We start from the raw sequence: 9633 nt of genomic DNA, 5'->3' as shown, positions 1-9633 counted from the left end.
CTGTGCCTGTGTGTTTGTGTGCCCCCAGATGACATTCCACACCACCCAGTTGCATACCCCAGCTGTAATTGTGTGTCCCTAGTTGCAGTTGTACACCCTGCACAGCCACCAGATATATAGCTTTTGCCTAGCCCAACCACTGCATCAGGGGCAACCACCACAGCACAGCCAGTTGTACATCCCTAGCCATAGCAGCACTTCGGGGGATCCTACAAAAAACTAGTGGTGCACTGCGAATTTTGCTAACACCATTGCCTCACCCCACCCCACCCCACCCCCGCCGGATTTCCCTGGTGGGCATAGACCTCACTCCCAGGCAGAGCTGGCCTGCCTAGGTTACACTAATACCACAAAGAGCAAGCACAGCCCACAGCAGGCAGAGTTGGTGCAGATGAATGCACTGAAAAGAAAAGAGAGACACACCAGCAGGGTGTAAATAATACATATAGAATACTCTGCTGAAGTGCCAGGTTCTAGTGAATAGGGGACACTGCACTACAGGATACTCCAGGAACGCTTCTTCATAAAGTCACTACTTTGAAGAGCAGAAGGCTTTTCTATCCTGCTGTTTTTTGTATCAACTGTGTTTCTCATTGCATTTATTGTGCTTTTCATCTTGAGTTTCTTAACACAGAGAAACAGACAAAATGAGGAGATAGGGAAATTTATCCCAAATGAATGACTAAGACAAGGCCACAACCAGAGATCTAGGCAAAACAGTTATAAGTAACATGCCTAATAGAGAATTTAAAGCAATGATCATAAGGATACTCACTAGACTTGAGAAAAGAGTGGAAGACATGAGTGAGGTCATTAAGACCGGAATAGCAATATAGTCAACATGAAGAGCACAATAAATGAAAGGAGAAACACACTTGATAGAATGAACAGCAGGATAGAAGAATCAGAGGAACAAATTAGTGACCTGGAAGACAGAGTAAGGGAAAATAAGCTGAACAAAAGAAAGAATTATGCAAAACAAGAATGGACTTAGGGAACTCAGTGATTCCGTGAAACATAATATTTGTACTAGAGGAGAACCAGAAGAAGAAAGATAAGGGGCAGAAAATTGACTTGAAGTAATAGCTGAAAATTTTTCTAATCTGTGGAAGGAGGCACAGAAAACCCCTAAAAGAATTAACAGAAGCAGACCAACACCAAGACATATTTAATTAACTTTGCAAAATATAGTGACAAAAAATGTTAAAAGTAGCAAGATGAAGGAAGTCATAGCTGACAAGGGAAAAGTCATAAGGCTAGCACGAGATTTTTCAACAGAAATTTCCAAGGCAGAAGAGAACGGCATGATATATTCAAAGTGCCTAATGAGAAAAATCTGCAGCCAAGATACGCTATCCAGCCAGGTTATCATTCAGAGTAGAAGGAAAGATAAAGAGTTTCCCAGACAAACAAACACTAAAGGTGTTCATGACCATTAAACCACCTCTGCAAGAAATAGTAAAAGGGATTTTTTGGGAAGGAGAGAACAGGGGGAGGGTTAAGATGACAGAGGAGGAGGGCAACCCTAACTTACCTCCTCCCTTGAACACAGCTAGATAAATATCAAATTATTCTGGACATGCAGGAAATTGATCCGTGGACTGAGAGAACAAATCTGCACCTCTACAAGCAGAAAAGAAAAAAGACCACCTTGTGGAAGGTATAAACTGCAGAGAGTTGATTTGGGGGAGAAAAGAGCCACAGGCATTGTGGAGGGGAGGGAAACCTGACCACAGAGAGAGGAGTGAGAGAGAAAGAGTGAGAACAGGGGCAGAGGATTTCACAAGAAAAACTATTTCCCAAAACCATTAACTGAGAAAAAGGAGAGGATTTAAATAATGCAAATAAAATAACCAAACTAAAATAAAATAAATTACAACTTTTTTATGAACAGCAGAGCACACTCTGAATTTTCGAGGGTCAGTGCCATCACCAGGCTCACGCTGGGTGAGCTCAGTGGTGCTCTGGTGGGAAAGAGTGGAAACCCAAAGGGGGCAGCATTCTGAGGATCCCCTCAACTGCGTGGAGCTAAATAATTCCCCTCCTTAGAGTGCATTTGGTAGAGGTGATATGGCCTCTGTAGAGGTAAAAGACCTGGCAAGTGCCATTAAGCTGCCCCATTCACCAGCATAGGAACAAAGATGCAGATTGAGGGTGGCAAACCTTGGCACCAGCTTTGTGCTGTGATTTACCATAAACTCTCAACTGCTGTGCAGTTGTGTGACCATTTCCTGGGACAAGCCGGCACCAGCCACAGAGCACCAAAACCCACCCCTAAAGTATCAGTATGGATCCACACTAGGGGGGGGGGGGGTCTCTGAAGTTTGGAGTTTTAAAACCCAACCACACCTGAGATAAAAAGGAAGTGCTGCACCACCTGGCAGGTAAGAGCTCAGACACAGGGTGAAGGTGGGGATCTGATGAAAGCCAGGGAGTGGTTGCTCATCTCCAGAGCTTAATTGAGGAGCGGGGGATACCAAGCTCCGCCCTCTGGAGAATGGGAGGGGAGCTGTTTTCACTGACCAGGACCGACCAACCTCAGTGAGGAAAACAGCACCACCAAGTGGATGCCAGAGCTGCCCTGTGTCCTGCAGGTGTAACTCCTTTAGGGCAAGTCCACCTAAGAATCAACAGTAGGCCTTTCCCCCAGAAGACAAGGACAAAACCTTTGCACACACCAAGTTTACTGATCAAGGAGTGCTGCAAAGCTTCAGCTCTAGGGAAAACAGGATCTAGCCCTCCTTTTCTTTTTCTTTTCTTTTTTTTTATACAGAAAAAGCAATTTTTAATTTCACTTATTTTTAATTTTTTAACATTCAAATTTTTATTTTTTTAAAAATTGATCAAGCTTCCATTAATAAACAGACCAAAACACATCTAGGATCTAGCTTCCTTTATTTTTTTGAAATTATTATCTATTTTTAAAATTTTTATTTTCTTTGACATCAAAAATGACAAGATAGGAATTCACCCAAAAAGAAAGAACAGCAAGAAGTGATGGCCAGGTGTTTAATTGATATAGATATAAATAGGGCGTCTGAGCTAAAATTGATAATTGTTTTTATAATTATTGGCTGGACTTGAAAAAAACATAAAGGACACTAGAGAATCCTTTATTGCAGAGATAAAAGAACAAAAAACTATTCAGACCCAAATTAAAAGTGCCGCAACTGAGATGTGTTTCCAAATGGATACCATGACAGTGAGAATGGTTGAAGCAAAGGAATGAACCAGTGATATAAAACATAAAATTATGAAAAAAATAAAGGTGAAGAGAAGAGAGAAAGAAAGGTGTTGGATCACAGGAGCACCTGGGTGGCTCAGTAGGTTAAGCCTCTGCCTTCAGCTCAGGTCATGATCCCAGGGTTCTAGGATCAAGCCCCACATCCAGCTCTCTGCTCAGCAGGGAGCCTGCTTCCCCCTTTCTCTGCCTGCCTCTTTACCTACTTGTGATCTCTCTCTGTGTCAAATGAATAAATAAAATCTTTAAAAAAAGAGAGAGAAAGGTATTGGATCACTAATGTACACTTACGGAACTCTAACTACTTAAAGCATAATAACATTCATATCATAGGAATCCCACAAGATGAAGACAGGAAACAAGGAGGCAGAAGTTTATTTGGCCAAATTAGGGCTGAAAAATTCCCTAACCTGAGGAAGGAAACACACTTCGCACTGCAAGAAGCACAGAGAATCCCCATTAAATTCAACAAAATCCAGCCATCACCAACACATGCTGTAGTCAAATTCACAAAATACATAGACAATGAAAGAATCCTGAAAGCAGTGGGGCAGAGTCTTTAACATACAGGGAAGACAGATCAGATTTGCATGAGATCTGTCCACAGAAACAGGGAAGGCCAGAAAGCAGTTTCAGAATATACTCGACATGCTGAATGGAAAAAATATGCAGGCAAGAATACCTTATCTAGCAAAGCAGTCATTAATAATAGAAGGAGAGATAAAGTGTTTCCAGAACAAATAAAAACTAAAGGAATTTGTGAACACTAAAACAACTTTGCAAGACATTAAAGAGGATCCTTTGAGGGAAGAGTGATCCCAAAAGTAACAAAGACCAGAAATGAACAGAGACAATCTACAAAAACAGCAACACTACAGATAATAGGATGGCACTAAATTCATATCTTTCAAAAATTCCTCTGAATGTACATGGAATAAATGTTCCAAAGACATAGGGTATCAGAATGTATTTTTTAAAAGCAAGACCAAGCTATATGCTGTTTACAAGAGACTCATTTGAGACCTACAGACACGGCAGATTGAAAGTGAGGGGATGCAGGGAGGAGGGGCAAGATGGCAGAGAAGTAGGAGACTGTTTCAACCAGTTTCCTAAAGTGAGTTAAATATCTACCAGAACACTCTGAACAACCATGAAATCAGTCTAAGATGTAAGATTACATACTTCTGGATCTCTATGAGGAAGAAGACATCAGTGGAGAGTAAAGTGGAGTGGGAGCACTCAAACTGATATCGGAGGATAAACAGAATGGGGAGGGAGCCACCAGAAGTGACCCATTGGAAAGTAATACCCCAATACAAAAGTTCCCTGTGATTGGGAACCACCATTAACTTAGAGTCTGGTTAAAAGCACGCAAAAACAAAAGATCTTAAGGGGCAACTGGTGGAATTGGGCAGTCATGGGCAGGGGCCTAATCCCATGTTCCCAGAACTGTCAATGCCAGTGACCACCCATGCCAGAGAGTCCTGAAGGGCCTCCAGTCCATGGTCAGGGAGACCGCAGCTTTCTGCTGCTTACGCCACCACTCTGCTGGGTGCACTCCCATCCACATCTGAAAGAGCCTGGGGTACGCACCAGCCCGCGATTTCTAGGACCACAGTCTTTGGTGACCAGTGCAACTGTGATGTCTGAACGTACACCCACCAGCACCTGAGACAGCCACGTGTGGGCGCCAGGAACCTGGCTCTAGGACCACAGCATTCTGCCATCCACCACATGGTCTGAGTGCTCCCAGGCCATGCCTGAGAGAACCGGGCTGGATCTCTGGTCAGGATCCCTCAGCAGCACTCTTCCGCAACCTGCATGACCACTGGGTCTGAGCACACCCAGCGTGGGTCTGGACTCCAGACAGCAGTCCCAGCAAGGGCAGTTACCAGAAGTGGACTTCCCAGATCAATATAGCTCATAGTTTTAGTAGCACAGGGGTACAGAGACAAGCGGTAGCCTCAGGTGACCACTGGGATGGTGGCTGGAAGTGCGTACCACCTGTAGGAGGTTGCGCTGTTTAGCAGAGTTTGCAAAGGGGGAGTCTGTGTGTTCTGGACCACCCAGAGCGTAACAGTCTGAGGCTTCTCCCTGAAGTAGGTCTGGGTGCAGACAGATTCTTTACTCTGACATCTGAAAAGCCACAAAAAGCTGCCAAACAACAAAAACCTCCAGAGAACAAAAGCCTGAAAACCAGTTTCCACAGAGCCCAGCACCCTGATAATCTGCAGGACAACTCAATCCAAGCAATATTGATGGGAGAACAATTCAGCAGGCCCCTCACCCAGGAGACAAGCCAAAAGAACTAGAGGACAATGACCACAGGGTCACCATAAAACTGTAAAACCCCAACATCAGGGGAAAAACTCCCAGTATTGCCCTAAAGCCTGTATATTTCATAGATACAGCTTTTTTTTTTTTTAATTTGCTCTTACAATTCTTGTTCATGTAATTTTTTTTAAACTTACCATTACAACTAGAGGCTTAAAACAACAAATACCATACTAACATTTTAACTTGAACTTTTTTTCTTTTTTTTTTTTTAAAGATTTTATTTATTTATTTGACAGAGAGAAATCACAAGTAGACAGAGAGGCAGGCAGAGAGAGAGAGAGGGAAGCAGGCTCCCTGCTGAGCAGAGAGCCCGATGCGGGGCTCGATCCCAGGACCCTGAGATCACGACCTGAGCCGAAGGCAGCGGCTTAACCCACTGAGCCACCTAGGCGCCCCTTGAACTTTTTTCATACACATACTGTTTCTTTTTCTTTTCTTTTTAAAAAATATACCTATAGATATAAGCTTTAAGGTAATCTTTTTTCCCTATTCAATACTACCCCTATATATAAACCAGTTTTAACTTCCCTGTATCTCTGGAAAGTTTAGTCCTTTCACAAAGATATCAAGATCTACCCAGGAAGAACTGAAATAAGCTTCTTGTTGACATCGAGGGTTTAAAACCACCCTCCCATCTTCTTCTTCTGTCAGTGTTTGTTTGTTTTCCTTTTTTTCTGGTATTGTATTAATCTTACTCATGGGTTTCATTTTGGCTGGGTTCTTCTTTTTTTTTTTTTGTCATTTATTTTGTCGGTCTTTTTGTTTGTTCATTTTTGTTTATATACCTTAAAAATCTTAATTCTGGATTTCATTTTGCTTGGGTTTTCTTTTTTCTCTCTCTCTCTCTTTCTCTCTTTTTCTTTTTGCTGGTGACTTCTGATTGCTCTGAAACATTCCAGGGTGGATCGTGGTAGATATATTTAGCTATACATCCTCTCTACCACTTCTCAACAAAAAGAATAGGAGGAGAAACACCCAACAGAGGAAAATTCAGAGACTGTGCCCTCTGCCACAGAACTATTGGATATGGACATGAACAGTATGTCAGAAAGGGAATTCAGGGTAACAATTATTCAGGCAATGATAGGTTGGAGAAAACCATTAGTGACAACATAGAATCTCTAAGGGCAAAAGTGAGAGCCAATCTGGCAGAAGCTAAAAATTCTGTCAATGAGACCAATCTAATCTAAATACTCTAACAACTAGGGTAACTGAGACAGAAGATAGAATTAGTGATCTAGAGGACAAAATGATGGAGAAGAATAAGGAGGAAACCTGGAACAAACAGCTTAGAAGCCATGAAAACAGAATTAGGGAAAAAAATGATGCAACAAAACATTCCAATGTCAGAATCATTGGGATCCTTGAGGGGGTGGAGAAAGAGAGAAGACTAGAAGATAATAGTTGAACTATATGAAAATTTTCCCAATCTGGGGAATGGAATAAGCGTTCGTGTCCTAGAGGAAGAAAGGACACCCTCCCCCCATTCAAGATCAATGAATCTAGAAAGAACTCCAGACACATTATTGTGATATTCACAAATCATAATTTTAGAGAAGAGGTTCTAAGGGCAGGTACAAGGAAGAGAATCCTTACGTACAGAGGAGGGTACATCAGAATAACATCAAACCTGTCCACAGAACCCTGGCAAGCCAGAAAGGACTAGCAAGACATACTCAGAGCACTAAATGAGAACAACATGCAGCCAAGAATACTTTATCCAGAAAGGCTGACATTCAGATTGGATGGAAAGATAAAGAGCTTCCAAGACTGGCAAGACTTAAAAGAGTATGTGACCCCCCCCAAGCTGGCACAACAAGAAATATTAAGGGAGGGTTCTATAAAAGAAGAAAGAACCCAAGAGTGACATAGAACAGAAATATGCAGAAACAATCTTTAGAAACAAGGACTTCACAGGCAACATGACATCAATAAAAACATATATTTCAATAAAAGCTCTAATATGAATGGCTTAAATGTTCCTAATTGGCACAGGCTTGCAGATTGGATAAAAGAAAAGTACCAGTCCATATGCTGTCTGCAAGAGACACATTTCAAACCTAAAGATATATCCATACTGAAAGTGAAGGGATAGAGAGAAATCTTTCATGCCAAAGGGCCTCAAAAGAAAGCTAGGGTAGTGATTCTCATATCAGATAAATTAGATTTTGAACTAAAGACTGTAGCCAGAGATAAAGAAGGACACTACATCATTCTTAAAGGGTCTATCCACCAAGACCTTACAATTGTAAATATGTATGTCCCCAATATGAGAGCAGTCAATTACATAAGCCAACTGTTAATCAAAATAAGAAGCCATATTGACATGAATACATTAATAGTAGGGGATTTTAACACACCACTCTCAGTAATACACAGGTCATCCAAGCAGAATATCAATAAATAAATAAGAGCTTTGAATGACATATTGGACCAGATGGACCTCATAGATATATACAGAACATTCGACCCTAAAGCAACAGAATACACATTCTTCTCAAGTGCACAGAGAATTTTCTCCAGAATAGACCACACCCTGTGTCACAAATCAGGGCCCAACTAATACCAAAAGATTGAGATTATTCCCTGCATATTCTCACACCACAATGCTTTGAAACTGGAACTCAACCACAAGAAGTTTGGAAGGAATTCAAATACCTGGAAGCTAAAGACTGCCTTGCTTAAGAATGTTTGGATCAACCAGGAAATCAAAGAAGAACTTAAACAATTCATGGAAAACAATGAGAATAAAGACACATTGGTCCAAAACTGCTGGGATATAGCAAAGGCTGTCCTAAGAGGAAAGTACATAGCCATCTGAGCCTCACTCAAAAAAAGATTGAAAAATCTAGAACACACCAGCTCTGTTTACACCTTAAAGAACTAGAAAATCAACAACTTAAGCCAACCCCATGCATAAGAAGGGAAATAGTCAAGATTAGCAAAGATCAATGAGTTAGAAACTAGAGATACAGTGGAACACATCAACAAAACTAGAAGCTGATTCTTTGAAAGAATTTATAAGATCAATACTAATCCAAAAGAAAAGAGGACCCAAATTAATAAAATTATGAATGAAGGGGAGAGATCATGACTAACACCAAGGAAATAGAAACGAATATCATAAATTATTGTCAAGAGTTTTGTGCCAATAAGTTAATCAACCTAGAAAAAATGGATGCATTCCAGGCAACCTAGAAACTTCCAAGACTGAAACAGGAAAACTGAGAACCTGAATAGACCATATCTAGTAGCGAGATTGAAGTAGTGATCAAAAACCTCCCAAAGAACAAGAACCCAGGACCTGTTGGATTCCGTGGGGTATTCTACCAAACATTCAAAGAAGAAATAATACCTATTCTCCTGAAGCTGTTTCAAGAAATAGAAGCAGAAGGAAAACTTCCAAACTCTTTCTATGAAGCCAACATTACCTGCATTGCTGATCCAGGCAAAGACCCCATCAAAAAGGAAAATTTCAGACCAATACCCTGATAAACATGGATGCCAAGATTCTCAAAAAGAATCTAGATAATAGGATCCAACAGTACATTAAAAAGATTATCCACCATGATCAAGTGGGATTCATTCCTTGGATGCAAGAGTGGTTCAACATTCACAAGTCAATGTGATAGAACAAATCAATAAAAGAGAGAAGAACCACATAGTCATCACAACTGATGCAGAAAAAGCATCTGACAAGATACAGCATCTGTTCCTGATTAAAATGCTTCAAAGTATAGGGATGAAGGAATATTACTCAACTTCATAAAATCTATCAATGAAAAACCCACAGCAAATATAATTCTCAATGGGGAAAAGCTGATAGCCTTCCCTTTGAGATCAAAAACATGACAAGGATGCCCACTCTTACCACTGTTGTTCAACACAGTACTAGAAGACCTAGAGACAGCAAACAGACAACAAAAAGAAATAAAATGTATTCAAATTAGCAAAGAAGAAGAAGTCCAACTCTCTCTCTTCATGGATGACATGATACTTTATATGGAAAACCCAAAGGACTCCACCCCCAAACTACTAGAACTCATATAGCAATT

Source organism: Mustela putorius, unplaced genomic scaffold (assembly GCF_011764305.1).
Source record: "Mustela putorius furo isolate JIRA1106 unplaced genomic scaffold, ASM1176430v1.1 tig00003834_pilon_pilon_pilon, whole genome shotgun sequence".
NCBI lineage: Eukaryota > Metazoa > Chordata > Mammalia > Carnivora > Mustelidae > Mustela > Mustela putorius.
This window is presented reverse-complemented; position numbering follows the sequence as displayed.